Source organism: Felis catus, chromosome B1 (assembly GCF_018350175.1).
Source record: "Felis catus isolate Fca126 chromosome B1, F.catus_Fca126_mat1.0, whole genome shotgun sequence".
Classification (NCBI taxonomy): domain Eukaryota; kingdom Metazoa; phylum Chordata; class Mammalia; order Carnivora; family Felidae; genus Felis; species Felis catus.
The window spans coordinates 13,129,196-13,153,437 of record NC_058371.1 but is presented as its reverse complement, the minus strand read 5'-3'; the positions used below and the strand labels follow the sequence as shown (position 1 = coordinate 13,153,437).

Below are 24,242 nucleotides of genomic sequence, written 5' to 3'. Positions count from 1 at the left end.
CCACCCAGGTGCCCCTGATTGTATTCTTTCTTCATTCACTTCAACTTTAAGATGAGATTCTAAATCACATAATTTCTAGAAATAGGAATGTATTGACCTGCTTATTGACAACAGAGGGAACACACTGCACAATTTTTAAAGCCCTTATATATTCCATGAAGTTTTGTGCATCTAACGAATGACAATGGTAGAAAAATAACACAACTAAGTTTAGGTTCAAATAATATTTTTCATGAGCACTAAAACTGAATTTTTTTTTTTTGTCTTGAAAAGTAAAGGTCTCCAATTACACATATACTGGAATAGAACTTTCTGGCAGAACAATTATAGTCTAATAATATAGGGTTTCTTTCAAGTTTATTGATGAAGAAAATCCTATATTGGTCTGCCATCTATTTTTTATCCTTCACTTATAATTTTATTTTTAAATTTTATTTTATTATGGTAAGACCACTTAACAGAAGATCTACCCTCTTAACAAAATTTTAAGTGTGCAAGAGAGTATTGTAAATTATGGGCAGAATGTTGTACGGCAGATTTCCAGAATTTATTTCTCTTGCTTAACTGCAACTTTATGCCCTTCGACTAGGAAGTCCTCCTTTCCCCGCCTCCCCCTGCCCCTGACATTCTACTCTTTAATTCTATGATTTTGACTATGTGAATTACCTTCCATAGGTAGAATCATGTAGTATTTGCCTGTCCATGACTGGCTTAACCAGCATTACTGGACAGAATTCCTCAAGATTCATCCATGTTGTCACACACTGCAGAATTTCTGGGCTTTAATTTTTAAGCTCAGGAAGTTAATAGTCTTTGTTAATATTATATATGTATGTATATACACACACACATACATACAGTATACTAGTATACCTACCCAAAGTACCTATCTGGTTTATATATTGTATGTTCAGTGTATCTATAAATATACATGTGTCTTATTTATATACATATCTTCTATCTAATATATATAGTGTATTAATACATGTGTCATTAACAACACAACGGATTCACCCGATAAAGGGGGGAAAGAGAAAAAGTAAATGCAAGATTTTGGTTACTAAATGGCTTAAGTTTTTTCTGAAAAAATATGGGTCATATAAAGCCCATGAGTAGGGTAGTTTTGGGGACAGACTGAAGAGAACTCATTGCACATAACATCTAGTCAAATTAAACTTATCCCTTAAGCTTTCATTTGATTATGGCACAGTATCTATTTTTGCTTAAAAGATATTGTACCTCAATAGCAAGACAGGTTTACTTTTTTTTTTATTTTTGAAATTTAACCAGTTAAAATTACCTTAATGCTAAAGGTTTAAGTATGTAAAGCTGTGAAATTACTAATTCGCTGTACTCCCTGTTATAATGCCTTCCATATGGATAGGATTTTCGTATCTAAAATATATCCATATGGAAATTCTGGAGCCATGAATTTCCTCCCGTTGTAGCAACTAAGCTTCCAGCTGCTGGTGTTCTGAAAGCAGCATTGTCTCACCACGGGAGAGCAAGGACACTGTAAAGCCCACTGCTGCTGTACCTTGGGGTGTAGGACCTCGAGGAGGGAAGGCGGTTCCGATTTTTGCTGCAGTGAACAAAACTTATTTTTTACTTAGAGCTGTCATTGTGGTTTGCAATAGTATGACCGTGGTTTAAAAACAATAATTACACAGCCCCTGCAATTTACCAGTTCTATATTTCAGCGCGTTTGTACACTATAATATTGTTTGCAAAAGTATGGTCCCTGTTCTGTAAGCATCAGAATCACCAGGGGTGGTGGTTGTGATACAGATTCCTGGGCTCCAAGCCCAGGATCTCAGCAGAGATGATGTGTGGAATTTCTCCTCGTTGGTCCCCAGCATCTAGCCCTGAGCCTAACACAATGAGCAGTCAATAAATACTGGTTCAGGGGACGCCTGGGTGGTTTAGTGGGTTAAGCATCCGTCTTGGGCTCAGGTCATGATCTTGCGCTTTGTGGGTCCAGTCCCGAGTGGGCTCCATGCTGACAGCTCAGAGCCTGGAGCCTGCTTCAGATTCTGTGTCTCCTCTCTCTCTCTGCCCCTCCCCTGCTTGTGCTCCGTCTCTCTCTAAAATAAATAAACACTAAAAAAAACTTTAAAAAAATATTGGTTCAGAGAATGAATTAATGAACACTACAGAATAAAAATCATTAGTCTATAGTAAAGAGAAAAATCAAAGTGAGCAAATGCAAACCAAATCAAAATTGTCAACTTACTATTAATAGTCTTTAAAAATTGGGACCGAAATTATTCAAAGGAAATCCTACTAAATCTTTAAGTTGAGTCAATGGGAAATTTGACTTATTTTATAGTAATCCACCCTGAAGACAATCTTACAAAGACATAAAGTATTCTTTTAAACAATCTAATTCTTTCTAGAAGTTCTCTCCATTGCATGCCTGCAGAAAAGTTCAAATCCTAAGCACTATTCTATAATTTCCCAAAGCTAGAGTTTAAAAAGGTGACATAGCATTTAAAAATTTCATTATATTTGTATATAAGTTTTCAAAACTTATATATAGACAAGCTCCAGGTGATTCAGAGTTTTTGGACAATAAACAGTTCTAATATTTTAAATGTATTCATAGAAAGTCATATAATCAGGAAAGTTGTAAGAACAGCAGGAGAAAGAGATTGAAATACAGTCAAAAAGAAAAAAAAGGTAGGAAAATGACTTTCAATGCCAAAAAATGAACAATACAGTGGAAAACGAGGATGCATATGAGAGAGTTTGTATTTTTCAGAAATGATAAAAAACTTTAGTATAAATAGTAATAAGCAGACTCTGAAAGTTGGGAAACAAGAAAATGGAGGAAGGTACAATATGCCAACAGCACAGAACAGGATGCTTGAGCCACTGAACTATCCTGCGCGAGTGAAGCACACGTGACCTCTTCCTGTTTGGCTAGGGATGAGGACCATACGATACGATGAATAGTGGTGATCAATGTTTTGCAGTAAACTTAGGGAATGGTTTCTCTTCACTGTGAGACGAACTAGATTTCTTGCTGCCACAAGTCCTGTTTTTAGGACTGAAGCATTAATAATCTTATGAATCCAGGCAGGTATTACCAGTCACTCTGTCCTAAGATCAAAACAGGTGCAGATTCTGGACTGGAATCTATGCACCCACTCATGCACTTGCTTGAGAAAAATGATAAGGTGAGGGCTAGATAAGAGGGTTTCTCAAAAACCAAAGTTTACAACATTATATGTATTTTTATCTATGTCTATGTATATAGGTATAAAACAGATATATGATATATATTTCTTTCCCTATTCACTAACATTTTAGTCTAAAAAATACAAAGATATATCCAGCAGGTTCTACATTCCAACATTTAAAATAAGCACTATAGCAGCTCATTCAGTTACGCATCTGACTCTTGATTTCAGCTCAGGTCATGATCTCATGGTTCATGAGTTCAAGCCCTGCATCCGACTCTGCACTGACAGTGCAGAGCCTGCTTGGGATTCTCTCTCTCCCTCTCTCTGCCCCTTCCCCTTGCTTGCATGCGAACGTGCTCTGTCTCTCTCTCTCAAAATAAACATTAAAAGAAATTTAAACAAGCACTATAATAGTGAGTACATGGAAAGAAAAATAAGTATAACTATGATGTGGATTTACTGGCTAATAGCAAATTTGAACCAAATTATCTTACCTATCACTAGCTTTTCATAATTCAAATGTAAAATATACTTTATTACTATATAGTTTCAATACAGCCATTGAAGTACTCATGTTAAATATTTAAAAATTCTGCTTACCAAAAAATAGTCCCAAGTTTTGAAAAGAAACAGAGAGCATATATTTCTTAGAAAATAATTCTCCAAACAAACTCAATGTAGTGGTATAATTGATTTAGTCTTTCAGCATACAAATTTATAAACAAAGTAGAAGACTTATTGATCCCCAATACTTAAATATCACATTGCATGAATAACAAATGATATAAAATATGCAAAATAATAGTACATTAGCCTAAATAACACTAATAAATTGCAAGGCTTAGCATGAAATTGAAAATCACTAATGGAACATTGTGCAGTTTGTTCATGCAACAAGCAAAGACTCATACATAATGTAAGACTACAACTGTTAGCAGCAGGCTCAGGGAGGGCAATTTAAACGTGTTTTTATGGATAGGCTAGATTGATCTGGGAAGTGGCTCCCGAGGAGATTCCACTTACTCCGAAGAGCATCTTGGGAGATTGTCATGATTTTCCATCTGTATCTGAAACTCACATTAGTTAGATAACTTGTACTCTTTAAAATAAGTTTTAGGAGTTGAAAAAAATAGAATTTATTTGAAGGAGCTATACAAAATCACTAGTAATAACGGTCTGGGGTTTCCTTCCATGGCGTACTTCTTTTTGGTATTCAAGTTTTATGCACTTTAGTTAAAAAAAAAAAAAACCTCCTTCATTCTTCAGATAGCACCTAATGTGATGATGTAAGTCAAAAACATGCCTGAAAGATAAGATGCAACTTCTTAGTGTATTGGATCCTCATCGTGGAAAGCATCAATATCATACAGAAGTTAATATATGACAGAGGCTACCTTGGACCCCATCCAAGGGAAGTGAGTTATTGAACAAATCAGAAGGAACTTGTTAGGACTATGTTTTAACCATAAGTTGGTCCCTAGGCTTGGAGATTGATGATAACATTATTAAGTAAAGCTCTAGTGTTTTCTACTTTCATTTTTACCTTACTATCACCTCTAAATTTAATTGGTGTTTCAAAAGAGAATATAGTTTGAATGTGAACATTTTGTATCTAAAGGTGAGTGTAAGGATGAGAGTTTGAAGGTGATATGAAGTTGTCAAAAGTCATAAAGCTGCTACTAATTTCAAGATAAAAATAAATTGCGTTACTGAAGGAAAAGCTTAGCTAATACAACAGGGAATATAATAACGAGTTCACCTAATATAGTCCCTAAAAGTGAAGAGATTTTAGTCAAAGATGGAATCTGTTTGTAACAGAACACTCCAGGGATGTAGTGTAAGTAAAAATAGAGTTTTGTCCTTCACTCCGTTCCATCCTCAATGGTTCACTTATGAGTTTCTTTCTGAATTATGATCCTGTGGGCTCACTTAAGAATTAGGGAAGATTCAAGTGGTCTTCCTTGCTCATCTGTCATACTGTCTAGGATACGTTAGTGATCAATATCATCAACAAAAACAATGTTAATGTTAACATTTCCTTGAAAAAGAGAATTTGAAGCATACTTCATACCATGCTATGCAACTCACCTTAGAGATATCTGGACTTGGCCTATCAGGAAACAATTTTGATTATGCTCAGGTGACCTCTTAACATCCTAAGCTAATTGACCCAGCTATGGAATGCTCAGTCAGAGAACACCTGCTTCAGGCATGATTTGTTATTCCTGAGCATTAAATAGTAAATGGATTAGCCAAAAGGGAGTTGCAGAGAAATATTTATTATGTGGTGCAAATATTAAGTTTTAAAAGATTTTTATAAAACTCATATGTGGGGAATTAGTTATGCACTTAAGTCTAATCAAGAACCCTGTATACGAACAAAACAAGAAAATAAATTAAGCAGTCTGATTTAGATTTAGATGCTTAAAAGGAATAGAGGCTTAGAACAAAATAGAAATTAATAAAGTGAAACTATAATATGACCACTTGTAAAGCATAAAAGTACCTTCTTTCCCTCTTGATTTTCATGGATAATAAAAAGAAAAATAGTATTTCAAATCGCTACAGTCCTTCTAGTCTAGAAAATCACAGATGATCCTACAAAGCTTCTTAGCTATTTTTTCACGATTTCTGTAATTTAAAAATGATGCCATTTAACCTAACTTTTCATTTAGTAACAAATTTAAAAAGCATATAATCATAAAAAGGTATTTTTATAATGTTACATGTAATCAACAGTCTCCAAACTAGAAAAAAAAACTTATAAATAGAAATTAGTAAACACATTTGTAGATAGGAAAGATGCGGTAAAAAATCACATACGTCGCTAAATACGTAGTTAATACATTGAAGGTTCCTTTATTTATAACAACGCTCTTTGAATTGATTTGGATGCTTAGGTATCAACGGTGAATAAACTCAGTTTGCTGCTAACATTCAAAGGGCCTTATTTTTATAGATGTCAATTTTTGGCTTCTTTCCATGTTGAGTGGCACATAAACTAATTGATACATTGATAGGATTTTTTGGCTTTCTAAAGAAGGACACAAATCAGTTTTATGCTTCATTTTTCGTATCTTCAAAATAAACGGACAAAGGAAATGTCAGGAGTATATTATTACTGCTTTAAATGACATTTAAAAACTATTTCAAATGAAGTAGTAGTAAGAGATATTTTAAAACCAAAAATAAAAAAGAAGTGAAACACTAAAAAAATGTAAAGAATGGAAAGCATGTATGTGCGAGAAAAATAAATTTATAAAAGAAATCTGTATTTCTAAAGTAAATGTTAGCATGTGATTCTCAAACTTTATGATGTGTGGGAACGAAGTGCACTGTTGATTGAAAAATGGAAATCAGAACCAAAGGGATTGTGATTGAGCAGGTTTGAGGAGGGATCTAGAAATGCGCATATTTTAATGACCTCTTCAAGATTCTTAGATACAGCTGGCCTTTGGGTACACTTTGGGAAATACAATTTTAAAATGTGAATATTTCTACAAAGAACAGGTATCACAAATTGCTGTCCCATGAATTTTAACTTGTCTATAAGATATATAATATATTTGGTCATTAGGAAGAAAAAGAAAAGTTTGTGTATTATATGACATAAAGTGTCAAAAGAGTAGAAGGTAATTATAGAGACAAAAATTCTCAGCTGAAACTACATGGACTTCAGCATTTGGATAAGCATGTCTGCACACCATAAGAAGAGTCTCTTCTAATTCCAGTCTTATTTAGAGCCTCTCTAAATTTACAATTGAAACTGACTGAACTAAAGGGACCATTAAACTATAAAGCATTGACATTGTCTAAGACACCATGGATCCTAAAGGGGGAAAAAAATAATAATAACAAACAAAGAAACCTTTTTCTCAATTATAGTCATTCCAGAAAATATTCAAGCGAGGGATTGAGTGAAGGTGAAAACCAGAAAAGTAAGCAAAACGTTAAAGTGTGCTTTTGCCTCAGGAAGCTTACGTCAAAATTGTGATCCTGAGATTTGTGATCTCATACTTTCTAGAGGTGGGAGTTCTAAGCCTATGGCTCAACTGAAGTGTAGATTCTAATAGGAAAACTTCCTCCTTCAATGAACCTGGACATCTTCAGCAGAAAGCGAAATAGAAGAAAATAACCTCTGGCCTAGGAGTCTGCAAGTAAAATTGTATATATCATAACTAGGAATTAAGCAGGAGTAGGGTGGGGAATCTACCCTGGCAATTCATAATCATAAGCCAGACCTCACCAGTGTTGCAGCCTGGATATACATAATTCATAATTGTGAGGTTCACTCAGAAACCTCAAAATGAAAATTTAGTTTAGAATAGATATAGACTTATAGTATCCAATAGCAATTACAATCATTCTGAAGAAATCTAGCTTTTATTTTATTTTTTAGAAATCTAGCCATTTTAATTTTCAAAAAATAACTGTATGTTTATTTATTTAAAAAAAAATTTAATGTTTATTTATTTTGAGAGAGAGAGAGAGAGAGAGAGAGAGAGAGAGAGAGAGAGAGAGAAAGAGCGTGAGTGGTGGAGGGGGAGAGAGAGGGAGACACAAAATCAGAAGCTGGCTCCAGGCTCCGAGCTGTCAGCACAGAGCCCAATGTGGGGTTTGAACTCACAAACTGTGAGATCATGACCCGAGCTGAAGTCAGCAGCCCAACTGACCGAGCCACCCAGGAGCCCCAAAAGCTGTACATTAAAAAAAAATAGTTCACAATCAAAAAGTGAAAACAACAAACAGATAAAACATGAAACATATAAGGAAAATAAGAAATCATAAGCAAGAGCCAGTAGAAGTTAACAGCTGCTTCAAACTATAGTGTTCAGAGATTGAAATTATCAGCCTCAGAATTCAAAATAGATATGTTTTAAAATGTCTCAAGAAATAAAAAAGAATACTATGAAGAACTCTTAACATTAAACGTGCAATAACTGAAGTTAAAAAAAATCAGTTGATTAACAATAGTTTAGATGCAGCTAAAGAGAGAAGAGGTGACTTGGAAATAGAACTGAAGAATATATACATATGTATGTATACTGTAGAAATCCCTCTTGAGACATAAGACAGTGAAAATATGAAAGAGATATTTAAATATATTGGAAATAGAGTTAGGTCTAACATAACTCTTACTGAAGTTTCAGAAGAGGAAAAGGGAGAAGGTGGCAAAGGCAATATCTGAAGAAATAATGGCTGAGAATTTTTCAGACCTCCTGGAAATATATCAATCCACCGATTCCAGAATTCTGATGAATAACAGGTATTGTTAATAAGAAATCTATGTGTAGACATGCCATAATGAAACTGCAAGATACCAAAGACAAAAAGAAGATCTTAAATGCAGCCAGAGAGAAAGGACAGACCAACTCCAGAGAAGCAAGAGTTAGAATAACTCGTGAATTTTCATCAGAAACAACACACTGAAGAGGACAGTGATATAATATCTTTACTGTGCATAAAGGAAAACAAATAAAACAAAAAGTTCTCCATCTAAAATTCCAGGTTTTAAAACACAGAGATGAAATAAAGATTTCCAAACAAAAACTGACTTTGTTTACTACCTACATACCTTCAACAAAAGTGATTGTACAAGCATGTGTGTATACATATATGTAATTAGGTATGTAATATATAAAAATGCACATATGTCTGTATGTATATGTATATATGTGTATGCGTATATATTTATATTCATAAATATGCCTGGTTATATATTCATACATATGTATGTATGTTTGTATATATACTCACATATATATCTACACACACATATGCATACACAGAGAGAGAGGAAAAGAACAATGCTAACAACTACTAAATCTGGGAAAGATGAAGGAGAAATCTTTGAAGTCTTCAATGTTTATATTGGAAAAAAAGAAAGACTAAGAACTAATGAATCAAGCATGCATTTTAAAGAAATTATAAAAAGAACAACAAAACAAGAAAAACAAAAAGAAACCAGTAAAGAACAGAAATAGTGAAATAAAGAAAAATCAAAGGAGAGAAACCTTATTATTTTTTCTTCAAAAGACTAATAAAATTGTCAAACATTGGGGGATTTTTCAGCATAAAGAATGAAAAATAAAATAAAATAAAAAAAGAATGATAGAAATATTTGATACACATGAATAAATTATGCCAGTAAATCTGACAATGCAGGAAATGAAAAAAAATCTCCTAAAATATAACTTATCCAACTAACCTGAGAAAGAATAGAAAATCTTAGTAATGTTATTAATCTTGTAAGAAACTTATTCTGTAGTTAAAAATATTCTCACTAGTAAAACTCTAGGTCTCATTTTTTATACAGATTTCTTCTACCACACATTCAAATAACAGAAAGCACCTATTCTATACAATTTACTCCAGAATGTAGAGAGGGATAAATACTCACACCCATTTTACGAAGCTCACATATCCTTGATACCAGAATCTGCCCCCAAAATATCAGATTGGTTTCACTCAGTAATGTAGATGCAAAAAGGCATCCAGTAATGTACAGAAATGTATGTCTTATGACAAAGCAGAGTTGTTTCATAAATGCAAATACAGCAGGGGCTTCTTTTCTTTTTTTTAACGTGTATTTATTTTTGAGAGAGAGAGCACAAGCAGGGGAGGGGCAAAGAGTGGGAGACACAGAATCTGAAACAGGCTCCAGGCTCTGAGCTGTCAGCACAGAGTGTGATGCAGGGCTTGAGCCCACAAACCACAAGATCATGACCTGAGCCAAAGTTAGACACGTAACTGACTGAGCCACTCAGGCGCCCCTGTAGTGGAGGCTTCTAATGGTCACTCGGTCCAGGCTTCCCACTTCTTTTTGGGTACACGGGAGAATTTCATTTCCCCACATTCACGGAAGTAGGTTAGGCAAAACAGTTGTGTGCAGAAGTGACGTGAACTGCTTCTGGGTGAGGGCACTGAATGGCCAAAGAAAGATCTTTTGATGCTCTGTGACTGTGATGTGATGATCACTGAAGCATGTGTCAAGATGCCTTGCCCACCAGCTCAGGTCTTAGAACAAGACTGAAATAAACATAGGTCACTTGTTAAAACCTGTTGGACATGTAGCCGTCATTGTTTCGATCGAGATTTTGGTGATGCTTATTAATGCAGTGCAGCCTAATCCATAAAAACTGATACAATATGGTTGATTTAACATCAGAAAATCTATAAAAAATGGAATTCACCACATTCACAGACTGAGGAGGAAAATAATAAACTTAATAGATGTAAAAAAAAAAAAAAAAGAGCCTGTGATAAAATGGAATGGCCATTCATGATAAAAAAAACAAAAACAAAAACAAAAACCAAAAAAATAAAACCTCTTAAAAACTTGGAGAAGTACCTTAAAAAACAGTAGCATACAAAAGAGTGAAACACTGAAAATATTATTTTTAAGACTATTCCTTAAGGGTAGCTGCTAATACCACTTTCATTCAACATTGTATTGGAAGGTATAGACGGTCCAGTAAGACAAGAAAGAAAAACTAGTTTAAAAGTTGGAAAAACAAACAAGCAAGCAAAACCATTCCTGTGAACAAATGACACAACAGTCTATCTTTCTTTGAATATAAACTGTTAGAATAAACAAGAGGTCTTAGTAAGCTTACTAGAAAGTGAGTTGGTATATAAGATTGTGCGTATTTTTAACACTCCAGCAAATAGAACATAAATTTAAAATATACCCTTCACAACAGCATCAAACACCTATAAATCTTTTCTTAAAATTTTTTTTAACACTTATTAATTTTTGAGAGACAGAGAGAGACACAGTGCAAGTGGGGGAGGGACAGAGAGAGAGGGAGACAGAATCCAAAGGAGGCTCAAGGCTCTCAGTTGTCAGCACAGAGCCTGAGGCAGGGCTTGAACTCACGAGCTGCGAGATCATGACGTGAGCCGTGAGCCAAAGTCGGATGCTTAACTGACTGAGCTACCCAGGCGCCCTGAAACACCTATAATTCTTAAGAAAAAGTATAAAAAAATATATGCAAAACTGTTATGAAAAAAATATCCAAGAAACAGAGCCCTAGATAAACAACTGACAAATCAGATAGTAGGTGGAAATCAATGAGAAAAGGATGAACTGTCAATACATGATATTGTGATAAATAATTTCATATGAAAAAGAAATCAGACCCATCCCTCAGACACAGCACACACAATCCGATTCCAGATTGATGAAAGATCTAAACGTATTTATGCCATATATTATCACAAAACTTTAAACGCTTGTGGTGTTTTAGACCAGAACTTGAAGAGAAGTTAGGATTCAGGAGTGGTATGTGTATGTAAAATTATAAATGGCTATTATTTCATCTTAAATATAGACAAGTATGTCAACTCATTCAACAAGAATAAGGGTATTGTCACTAGAATTAGTATTACTCAGGAAATTTCTAAAGGGAAGGTGGAGTATATGTGTAGGAAAGCAGAGTGTAACAAACAGGACTGTGATGCCAATGGAAAAGACTCTGGGAAGAAAAAGATGAATGCAAATCAGTCTTGCCCTCAAGCTGTTTACATAATACTCATGAAACTTAACTGGCTATTTTTACCATCACCGCCCTCCCACACCCTCCATCTTGCCAAAGGCCATATAGGAAGGGGAGATGGTCAAAGGCAGTTGCAAAAGTTAAAAAGTCCAAGGATTTGGAATCACCTAGAATAGCTCCCTGAAAATGTAACCTCTCAAAGAACCCTTTTTGAAGAAAAAAAAAAAAAAATGAATCCATTGTTTTGAATTCTTAATCAAGACAATTAAGTGAGTGTAATCACTGGCTACTGAATAAGATAACTTGTGGTATTTATATCAATTACATGCACATCCTTTTAATTCTTTTAATTATGTACCTTAATGGTCTCAGTACTGATAGCCAGAAAACAAGGTTTAGTAAACGTGCCAGCCTCACCACGTTCTTCATTAAATGAGTATTAGATCCTTAGATCTGTCCAATTTCAGCTGAATGTACAACATACTTTCCCGAATCACAGAAAAACATCTTTAAACGCATACTAAGCACACTGAAACTGATTACACTGGCCACCAACAGTGGTTGACTTTGCCCATCACCTACAGGAAGTCATCTGTCTTTGATCACTTGAGCCTCATTATTCATATAATTACTGTAATCATTATGACACTAATGACTGTTGAAGTCTAAATGTGTGAAATTAATTCACTAACAAGTGTAAATAAGTGTCCATGAAAGGACAGTATACAAAATGGGAAATGAAACTTGGGTATTCTGTCGAAAATGAGAAATTAGTACCAAGAGGACAACCCCAGTAGGGTATACGCAGGGCCAGGGAACATAACCGTAGTGTGACCATAGTTAGATTTCAAAATAAATTAATTCATAAAGGTGACCTAATACGCTGACGCGTTTTAAAATTTGAGGGTGACCTGGCTGTGACAAGACACCGCACTGATCACCAGTGCTTTTTCAACAGATCTCACTGGCTTGCTGGGTGTCTCCTTTCTCTTCCATAGTCCAATCTCTGTCCTCCCTGAAGCAGAATGCTCGGTCAAATGAGACACATTTAAAAAAAAAAAAAAAAAAAAAAAATCACATTATAGAACTTTCTGGGTGGATTTCTACGTTGATTTCTGTTTGGGTAAGTATTGCATTTCTGGCTCCTCTGAATTGAAAAATGGCACTCGGAAATTAATGGTAAGAATAAGAAATCATTTTCTTAGGATTCTCCTTTACAAAGATCTCTTTCTAGAGCAACCCCCCGAATCTGTCCCCATCAGGCTCGCTGAGAGCTGGTCTGCAGCCCTCATTTTCTGATACAAGGAAAACCACCCGCCTGACTCTTAAATCCACCTCATAGAAAGCGTGAGCACCTGACAAGATCACTTACAGGTTGGCTCAGAGGCCGGCTCTTCCCCCCTCCCCATGTCAAGGCTGAGGGCAGGAACTCGAGTTTGTCCTGGGGAGATGGGATCCCAGGTGCAGGTGTCTGCCTGCCAGCCACATGCTGCTTGTATGCCAGTTGGCATCTCTGAGTCCCCCCCACACACTTGCTGTGATTCTGAGCCTCCCTGCACCCCACCTCCCCATGCGGTAAGCTCCCCGGAATACTGGTGATTAGGCCCATATTTAAAACGGTTTGTGACTGACAGGACAGAAAAAAACAATGCCTTTCAAATAACAGCACAACGCTTCTTTACAGATTTAGTCGAGTAAGCTGGGCATCTCTCTTTAGTCTAAAGCAAACAAACATGACATGGGAATATGTTATTGAAAATGCCATATGTCTGCACTGGAGAATGAAAAGTTTGCTTCAATAGTAAGTAGAGAGACCACCACGAGCGAGGCAATTTGGGTGAACGCGATGGACAACACAAATCCCCTTCCGTCCTCTGTCGTTTGTCTTGGCATATTTAGTTTTCCCTTTTAAGTTCAGTCTTTCTCCTGCTGCCTACATGAATCCAAAATGCACATCAGGGGGTAATACAGTTGGTCTTTTACTTAAAACATCTAAAGCGGACCTAAAAAAAAATCCCATACTTTACCATTCTCCAAGTTGGAGTTGCCTTAATGAATTAGACAGATTTTTAAACCAAGGTTTAATAAGTTCTCAACCAGGTGCCAGGTGCTGTGTGAGGAGTCAGGTAGATAGAGAGAGGAGGGCACCCCTTGACCTTGAGAAGCAAAGTGCCTGTGGAGGAGACAGATAACCAAGTAATTCCAACCGAATCAAATACACGGGTCAGTGCCAGTTGTTCAGAACGTCACTGACTGTGTCAGAGAGAGCCAGAAAAAGTTCTGCAAGGAGTAGAAAGGCATAGAAGACCCGCGGGGAGAGTGAACAGAAATGCATGGAAGTGTAAAAAGAGAGATTTTTCCCTCCTGTTAGAAGTGTGAATGTGTCATGTTTGCATGTAAAAGAAACGGAAGCTAGGACAGCAGGGGCCATGCTGGAAGCATCTGGAAAACTCACGAGGGAGTTGGATTTTTACCTGAAAGGTATAGTTAGGAACTGATCTGAGGTTGGAAGCATGGGTGGGGCACGGGAAGTTTTGTTTTTTTGTTTGTTTGTTTTTCTCTTTTACTGAGATAACTCAGCATTTTTAGGCTAATGCGAATAGAATGGAGGCAGAGCCCAGTTAGCAAGCCAGTATAATAGCCCGGGTGGATAATAAGTAGAAGCCGGAATTAAACCAGATGAAGAGAACAAGGAAGGCAGAAGAAAGAAGAAAGGGATTTATCAGCCGGAGCAGCCAGATCTAGTAATCACGTGGTTGGAGGCACGCGAGGCAAAGGAGGGTAATGCCAACTCTGAGAATCTCTGATCTACTCTCTCGGAGTCGCCACCTCTAAGGTCAGGGAGTTTATTCCTTTTTTTTCTTTTCTTAACATTTTTAATGTTTGTTTGTTTGTTTTTTTATCTAAACGGGGAGGGAGGGAGGGAGGGAGGGAGGGAGGGAGAGGGAGAGAGAGAGAGAGAGAGAGAGAGAGAGAGAGAGAGAGAGAGAGAGAGACTCTCAAGCAGGCTCCGTGCTACCAGTGCAGAGCCGAACTGTGAGATCATGACCTGAGCTGAAATCAAGAGTCAGGTGGCTTAACCAACTGAGCCACCCAGGTGGCCCACATTGCACTCTCTTTTGACATCATTTAAGTCTTTTGTGAGTTTGCTAGAGAAACAGAAAACAATTACTCAGCATGCTCATGAAGACCAGTTGAATAATCGAAGCCATTTATGGCATCTGTTTTTAACTTTCTCTTGTGTAGATTATACAATCTCAGTTCTTTCAAACCTAGGGCACAGTGTTGACTTTGACTTTGTTTTGTTCTTTGTCTCCCAATGCTTTTTGCATATTCACATAGTTTTCCAAACTATGAGAGTTTTTCAAACTATGAAATCAAGTTTGCAATGATTGCCTCTCACCCTAATTTGAAAACATTCTTCCTTTTTCACGTCACCGTGCCTTGGAAAAATCTCATGGTTGAGTGAAGGATACTGATTGTCCACTCCGTATCTCTGCCTCTCTTCAAGCACCGGCCCACCCTCAGGGCAACCCGTGTGCTTCAGATGATGCTACCTGTTTCCTCCGTCCCTCAGCCTGTCCCAGGGTGCTTGCCCATTAATCTAAAAGTAATTCCATCCCAATGGCCAGGGGTTGGTCAGTGTCTAAGAGCATGAGATATGATTTTCTAGAGGCGAGAAATAGCAAGTCTTTTAGTGTTCTATGGATGATACTTGGGGGTCATGGAGGTAGATACGTCATAGACGTAAAGCCTAGAAACAGCCCGCTCACTCCTGCCCCAAGGAGAAGCTGGTTTATGGAGGCAGGGAGAGCTAAGAGGACTGCAGAAAAATGTACCCAGAACTACGAGGCTAACAGAACACTGAAACTCCACCCTTCTGTGCTGCTCTTTGGTGAATCAATTGGTTTTCTTAGGCTTTAAGCTCGTCAGAGTTAGGTTCTCTAGCAGGCAGCTAAAAGAAACCATGCTTTTACGTATGAACACATGATGATGTCTGATTTCCTTTTTTTTTTCTTTTTTCCTTTCAATAATTTATTTTTGATGTTTATTTATTTTTGAGAGAGAGAGAGACAAAGAGAGAGACAGAGATAGAGGGCAGGGTTGGGGGGAGCAGAGAGAGAGGGAGACACAGAATTGGAAGCAGGCTCCAGGCTCTGAGCTGTCAGCATAGAACCCGATGCAGGGCTTGAACTCACAAACTGTGAGATCATGACCTGAGCTGAAGTCAGATGCTCAATTGACTGAACCACCCAGGTGCCCCTCCTTTTTTTTTCTTAACAAAGACCACATTATAAACCTCCTATTTCATTGCTTCAGCATGTTTACAGATTTTTTTTAAGTTTACTTATTTATTTTAAGAGAGAGACTGAACCCAAGTGGGGGAGGGTGGGGGGGGGGGAGAAAGAGGGAGAGAGAGAGTGAAAGCGAGAGCGAGAGAGCATGAGCAGGGAAGGGACAAAAAGAGGGTTGGGAGAGAGAGAATCCCAAGCAGGCTCCATGCTGTTAGTGCAGAGCCCGATGCAGGGCTTGAACCCACGAACCACCCACGAACCACGACATCATGACCTTGGCTAAAACCAAGAGTCAGACACTTAACTGACTGAGTCACCCAGGCACCCCAGATAGAATAGATATATTTTGATCCACCTTGTACTCAGCACTCTGGCACCTGCCATGGAGAACACAAATGAAGTAGAAAAGCCATGGGCTCTACTCTGAGGTCATAACGTAGTTTGGAAGACAAGAAACACACCCGTTGTTCACCATACACTTTGCAAACAGCATAGGATGGTTTGTGGCTGCTCAGAGATGGAAGGGATCAGTGTAGGATGATGATTGGGATGGGGGTAGAATTTGGTCAGCTAGGATACTGGATGGTATTTCAGTGAAGGGAGAAAGAAAAACCAAGGCATGTTATGTTTCTGAGGCAGTTGGGAGGTGGACTTGTCTGCAGCAGCATCAACCACCTGGGGAAGCAACAGAAATAAGGCTGAAGGTCTGGAGAGACAGGCGGGGAGGTTAAGGAAGGCGTACAAAAAATACACGAAGTCTTCCTCCCGTATCATTGCCAAGTGTTTCGTATTGTTTCTTCAAATTCCTCTGTACCACGAATGACTTGGAAGCAGAAGCCAGGTCTTAATCACCTTTGTATACATATGCGTATATTTGTGTATATTGCCCATGCTCCAAGCAGAACCACCCCAGAATGGGCTGGGCTAACTCCGGGATCCTTGTAGACTCTTGGCCACTTGCTCCTGGGAAATAGCTTGTCTCCCTCTGTAATATCATCTTAGTAGCCTAGCCCCTATTTTATCCTTTGTGTAACGGATTAAATATTGGCTGGTTTCTGGACCAGCAGTACTGCTTGGTAAGTTCAACCAGCCTAGCTGAATCTGTTCTCTACAAAGCTTTGTTCTTCCTTACCCAGTGCCCTGGGATTGATGTGCATGAAAGCAGATTTTTATGACATTTTCCTGTATTTTTCAAAATATGGAAATTAACCAGTAATCTTAGAAAAAGACTGGGATATCTTATTTTAATTTTTTTATAGTAGAGATAAGATTCCTTTATGTCTAGTCTTTTATAACTCTCAAAAAAAGAGTTTTACTGGCACATTAGGCACATGTTAATTAAAATGGTGGGTTAATGCTTTAAGGGTCATAGAACTGATGGCAAAAATATTAAATAATAACCATTTGGATTTTCGAACTTCTATAGCAGGAAATCAAACTGGGAAAATAAAATTTCTATGACTATCAGCTGGACCCATTAGAATTATACCTACACATAATAAAATCACCTTGTAGTTTTGTAATCTTTATTCTTAAGTTGGGAAAAGTAGAGAATTTAATCACAGATTCTTAAAATTTGTTGTGGGCAAGGGATGAGAATGATACCGTTATCTCTAAGTCATAACAATTTTCTTTTAAATAATATGCAAAATAAAAACAAAGTTTATTTCCTGCTTACCTTTGTGTCATTTATATTTAATCAGAAAAACATTTTTAAAAAATTTAAATTCATGTTAGTTAACGTATAGTATAGTATTGGCTTCAGGGGTAGAATTTAGTGATTCATCGCATTACATATAACACCCACTGCTCATCCCAACAAGTGTCCTCCTTAAGCCGGTCACCCATCTAGCCCTTCCTCCACCCACCTCCCCTCTAGCAATGCTCAGTTTGTTCTCTGTATTTAAGAATCTCTTAAGGTTTTCCTCCCTCTCTGTTTTTATCTTATTTTATTTTTCCTTTCCTTCCCTTATGTTTATCTGTTTTGTTTCTTAAATTCCAAATATGAGTGAAATCATAAGATATTTGTCTTTCTCTGATTGACTTATTTCACTTAGCATAATATATACTAGTTCCATCCATGTTGTTGCAAATGACAAGATTTTATTCTTTTTGATTGCCAAGTAATATCTCATTGTGTGTGTGTGTGTGTGTGTGTGTGTGTGTGTGTAATGTATATATACATATAATGTGGGTGTGTGTATATATATATATTATATAATATATAATATGTTATATATTATATACCACATTTTCTTTATTCATTCATTTATTCATTCATGCATTTCTTTCATAAGCATTCCATAGTTTTCAGCATACAGATCTTTTACCTCTTTGGTTACATTCATTCCTAGGTATCTTATGGTTTTTGGTGCATTTGTAAAAGGGATCGATTTCTTGATTTTTCTTTCTGTTGTTACATTATTGGTGTATAGAAATACAACACATTTCTGTATGTTGATTTTATATCCTGCTACTTGCCTGAATTCATGTATCAGTTCTTGCAGTTTTTTGGTGGAGTTTCAGGATTTCTGTGTAAAGTATCATGTCTTCTGCAAAAAGTGAAAGCTTGCCTTTTTCTTGCTAATTTGGATGCCTTTTATTTCTTTTGGTTGTCTGATTGCTGATGCTATGACATCCAGTACTATGTTGAACAACAGTGGTGAGAGTGGACATCCCTGTTGTATTCCTGACCTTAAGGGAAAAACTGTCAGTTTTTCCTCATTGAGGATGATATTAGCTGTGGGTCTTTCATATATGGCCTTTATAATCTTGAGGTATGTTCCTTCTATCCCTACTTTCTTCAGGGTTTTTACCAAGACTGGAGCTATATTTTGTCAAATCCTTTTTCTGAATCTATTGTGAGGATCATACGGTTCTTATCCTTTCTTTTATTAATGTGGTATATCACGTTGATTGATTTGTGGATATTGAATCACCCCTGCGGCCCAGGTATAAATCCCACTTGATCATGGTGAATAATTCTTTTAATGTATTGTTGCATTTAATTTCCTAGTATCTTGTTGAGAATTTTTGCATCCATGTGCATCAGGGAAATTGATCTATAATTCTCCTTTTTAGTGGGGTCTTTGTCTGGTTTTGGAATCAAGTCTATGGCCATACCACCCTGAATGCGCCCGATCTCGTCTGATCTCGGAAGCTAAGCAGGGTCGGGCCTGGTTAGTACTTGGATGGGAATCAAGGTAACTCTGGTCTCATAGAATGAGTTTGAAAGTTTTCCTTCCATTTCTATTTTTTGGAACAGTTTCAAAAGAATATGTATTAATGAATTCTTTAAATGTTTGGTAGAATTCCTCTGGGAAGTCATCCAGCCCTTGACTCTTGTTTGTTAGGAGATTTTTTATTACTGATTCAATTTCTTTACTAGTTATGTTAAATTTTCTATTTCTTCCTGTTTCAGTTTTGGTAGTTGATATGTTTTTAGGGATTTATCCACTTCTTCCAGGTTGCCCAACTTGTTAGCATATAATTGCTCATAATATTCTCTTAAAATTGTTCGTATTTCTGTGGTGTTGGTTGTGATGTCTCTTTTTTCAGCTGTGATTTTATTTATTTGGGTCCTTTCCTTTTTCTTTTTGATGAGTCTGGCTCGGGGTTTATCAATTTGGTTAATTCTTTCAAAGATCTGGTGCCTAGTTTCACTGATCACTTCCGCTGTTTTTTTGATTTTGATATCATTGATCAGGAAAACATTTTTATAGATTGTGAAAAAACACTTTTCTGGTGGGAGATTTTTAAGAAAAGTTTTTATTCCCATTAGGCTAATGTCTATTGGAGATTACACGTGAATGAGAATTAATAGGGGAAAACTCCCCCCCCCCCAGAATTTAGCCACAAAGTTGGGAAAATATCCTGAAACTGAAAATGGTTAGAAAGAAAGAAAGAAAGAAAGAAAGAAAGAAAGAAAGAAAGAAAGAAAGAAAGAAAAGAAAGAAAAGAAAAAATCTAATCAGTGTGGATAAGCTTAACGTCCACAGGAATAGCCTTCCCTGGGGAAACCTAGTTGACGGGATGACCCAAGGAGTCTTTCCAGGACTGTCAAGAATTTAGGTATTTTAGCCCATTTGAGAAAGACCAAGTTATGAAACATTTGTTATATGTTTACTATGTGCCAGGCACTATGCAAGGCAATTTACGTAACATGATCTCATTCAAACCTTATCTCTTCACTCTGAGGCAATATTATTTTTCCTAATTTATAGATGAGAAAACGGAGATTAGAGACAGTGAAAGAACAAGGTGTGCACTGGATGCCATGGTTTTTGTAGGAAAAACCTACCATGCTAATGCAGCACCCTTGGAAAGGTTGTCCAGACAGCTTTCTCTGAAGACCAAGATGCTCATCAACATTTTCCCATAGCACCCTCTGCTCACACTTGTGTAAGAATTTGTCCCCAGGGTCTGAATTACCAGCATAATATTCTCTCTTCCACTAGGACACTGAAGGAAAGGGTTGAGTCTTGGTTCCTCATGGAGCCAAGATGCACACCTCAAGACAGTGATTCAGTGTAAATCCTTTCCTGGGAAGTGAAAAAAACACTGGGAGATAAGGAGGGGAATGTAACTAGTACCAGCTGCATTATCTGACTAGCTAGCTATTACTATGAGGGACTAGAGCTCACTTATGCTGGAGAACCTCTAGGAGTCAATGTCCAACACACAAGTCCGTTACCCACCCCCACTTCCACTGGGAATTGATGGAGGGTTGCTCTTATGTGGCAAGGAATACAGCTACTGGCATTTGCAAGGGGGTGGACAGTAATATCAGTGTCTAAAGTGGTAAGGGGGAGGGGTGGGGAGGGCCCAGCAGCATCTGCTAGACAATCCTCCACACTCAGCATGGAACCAGTCGCATCGTAGGTGTGCAGTGAAAGTTGAGTAAAATTGTCATTTTGATTTACCAGTCACTATTTTGTGCATGTGGCTAGAGTGAGTCAGTCCTCCTAAATCTGATCAACTTTAGGCCAACTGCCAAAATCAAGTTTCTAAATATTTAAAGCCAAGGACGAAACCCTAAACAATTGTGATTTTTACCTACAAACTATCTGAGGACAACAGTTGAAATTCTCCTTTAACACATATTTAGCCCCATCAATATGTCTCTTTTGCTCCTATCCATGTATCAGTACCTATCCAACACAAGGTTTTAGATAAATGCATAGTGTTTTGCATCCTGACATACTAGAAAAAACAGGTCCACGTCACAAACTCTGTAAGTTGAGAAGGATCCAGTGTGGTTGTTGTGCCAGCGAGAGCTTCAGATGCAAACACAGAAATAATTCACCCTGTAATAGTCTGATTATAGCGAACAATCCAAGGTGAATCAAGAATTTACTATATGAATTCAAAGCCCTATTTAAAAATTTTTTTTCAACGTTTATTTATTTATTTTTTTTTGCGACAGAGAGAGACAGAGCATGAACGGGGGAGGGGCAGAGAGAGAGGGAGACACAGAATAGGAAACAGGCTCCAGGCTCTGAGCCATCAGCCCAGAGCCTGACGTGGGGCTCGAACTCCCGGACCGCGAGATCGTGACCTGGCTGAAGTCAGACGCTCAACCGACTGCGCCACCCAGGCGCCCCTCAAAGCCCTATTTAAGATAAAGTGGTTGTTTTGTGTTTGTGTGTGTGTACATACATGTGTATGTGCATATTTGTGTGTGTGTGTGTGTGTGTGTGTGTGTGTGTGTGTTATTTAAGCTGTTATTTCACCTAAGAGTTTATGAGGTGAATAAGGAAGAAAAAATGGATCTAAGTTGTCTTGGCTGTAGAGAAAGACTGCACCTCTCTGCAGGTAGAACCAGGTGGTATCGCCAGAGCGTGGCCCCTTGAGGGACAGAGTGGAATTACAGGAAGACCACGGAATTTGAAATTAGGAGTCCCAAGTTCATACCCTGTTTTGTCAGTTACTGGACAAGACGCATGAACTCTTGGAGCCTTAATTTCCGCATCAATCAAACAGGATAATAATGGCCACTTCATTGGGATGTTTTGGGAACTTAGGCAAATCTTGGGCTTTGTAAACTCTAAAGTACAATACAAATATCATTAGGATGAGAAGAAGTGAGAAGAAATGCCGTTCAGTGTCTTCCAAATATCAAAGAGAGCCAGAGGAGCTTTCCTGAAACAGGAACCTTTGGTCTGGACCATTCAGAGGGTCCACTCATCCGGAAGGGTTGACAGGACTGTGCTCTTGGCAGTTCCTGAAACTCATCGATGACCATATAATTGCAGGAACTACTCTGCTTGAGCCTGCTCTCTTGAAACTAAACCATTCACCAGGAGACTGCAAACAACTGCGGTTTAGTCAAGGAAAACAGCTCTGCCCCTTTTCCTATAAAAATAGGTTCAAGCCCTGGGTCTAAGCTCCCAGAAACCAGTTTCCAAACAAGCAGTCCTCTCTTTCCTTCCAGAAGCCCTACTGGGGTAATCGATACCAAAGCTGATATCCTTTACAGGGAAGACAGAGGAAGGGATCTCTTTGCTCTTTTAATTAATTGGTCATTATTACTGTTCCAAACATAAACACTCCTGTCTTCCTGTCTTCCCTTGTGTTCATGCATGGAAATAATCAACGTGCAAACAGCTAGCCTACTTTGCAACAGCTCTCACATTTGCTCTGTCTCCAAAAGACTTTATTGCTGTGTTAGGCCTTGTCCCATTCTCTGATTATCGTATTTGGGTTGCTTCATTCCATGGTTAAGATTTTCCTGTCCCTGGAGTGAGATGCTCTGCCACGGGGCCTCCTCTATCAGCCACAGAGCCAGGGGAGGTGTGGGTCTGTCATCTCATCCTCACTGATCAGCTGACACTCTGTTTACAGTCACCTTTAGAGAGGCAAGAGCTTTAGAAAGCATTGCTCAAACTAGACTATTCTTTACAGAAGAGAGCACACCGACAAAGGATTGGTTGTGCTCAGAGGGCATTTTATGGGGAAAAAGTGCGGTTCCGTGCTTTACTTAGCTTCTGTGTGAGCTACTTTTAGACCACCCCCACCCTACCCTCACCCCGTGGTGGCACAGAGGGGAGCACTTCCTTCCGGCTCTGCAGAGCACTCCCAGCTGTTTGCGAGGAGAATGGAGCCAGACTTGAACCCTATGCACAGTTTATTTCTCCTTTGCAAATATGTGTGCCCTGAATTAATAGAGACAGGGCCAAAAGACCTGACGAAGTACTGTATTTGAAGAATCACTGGTGCTGATTTTAAAAAGTTATCCTGGTCTCACAGGGTCCTATTACACCTGTCAATTAGCGCTGGTGATGATTGAAGTGATATTCTGTTTCCCCATTGTGACTTGCTAGTGACTGGTTAGGCAGAAGCTGCGTGGGAGACTAATCACAGCTCTGCCATTTCCACAGGGCTTTCCTATATATGACCTTGTTTGTCTTAATTCTACTGAAATCTTGGAAAGTAAGGGTGAGAGGCATCCCTGTGATTCCTGCTGTACGGGATTCGCCTGTCCAACGTTACCCAGCTGGGAAAGGACAGAAATGAGATCAGAGCCAGGCCTCCAGGTTCCAAACTGTATGCCATTTCTACAACATCATGCTTTTTATCCTGGGAAAGAGAGGAGTGTCTGAGAGTGGTTCAAATCTTCCATTTTCAGTGGAGATGAACAATAGAATCTGCGAATTTTATCTTCCTTTAGAGCAGTGGTTCTTAACCTTGCTTGCGCATAAAGCCATCTGGGAGCTTTTAAACAATACCTTTGCTGGGAGTCCACCCCAAGCCAATTAAGTCCAAGTCTCTCGGGGTGGGCCTAGGCATCTGTATTTTTCAAAAGCTCTCCGGGGTGCCACTAATGTGTAGCTAGGGCTAAGATTCTCTGCTTTAGAGTCGTAATCAACAAAACACTGATTGCATTTTTCCAATTTCAAGCCACTCTGGGAGTGTCGTAATGAAAAATCCTAATAGCAACTTTCCTGGCAGCCTCAGGAGATAGGTCGCGGCCTTGGCTCTTAGTAGGGATTCAAATTTACCCAGAGATTGACTGACAGATGAGCTGTTAAAGAAACACTTTTATTGCTTGGATCTGTAACCGCAAAGCTGTCAATCCAGAAACTCGGCGGGATAAATAAATTACATTCTGATCCCTTCGCACCTTTTAATTATGTTACCTTAATAGTTTTACTACTGATGACCAGAAAATGATCATGTATCATTGATAATGCTATCAACATGTAACCATTGTTTCTCTTTGATAAATGAGTGGTTGATTTTTCCCTGCTTACTTTTTTTCAAAT

The 24,242-nt window shown here is 38.0% G+C and overlaps 1 protein-coding gene and 1 pseudogene across 9 annotated transcripts in view; one reads left to right on the top strand and one right to left on the bottom strand.

Annotated features, from left to right (window-relative positions):
• The window catches only part of TENM3 (teneurin transmembrane protein 3), a 1,304,603-nt gene that overhangs the window by 892,748 nt on the left and 387,613 nt on the right, over positions 1-24,242 (bottom strand). The window lies entirely within an intron of this gene.
• LOC111560240 lies at positions 19,088-19,202 on the top strand (annotated as a pseudogene).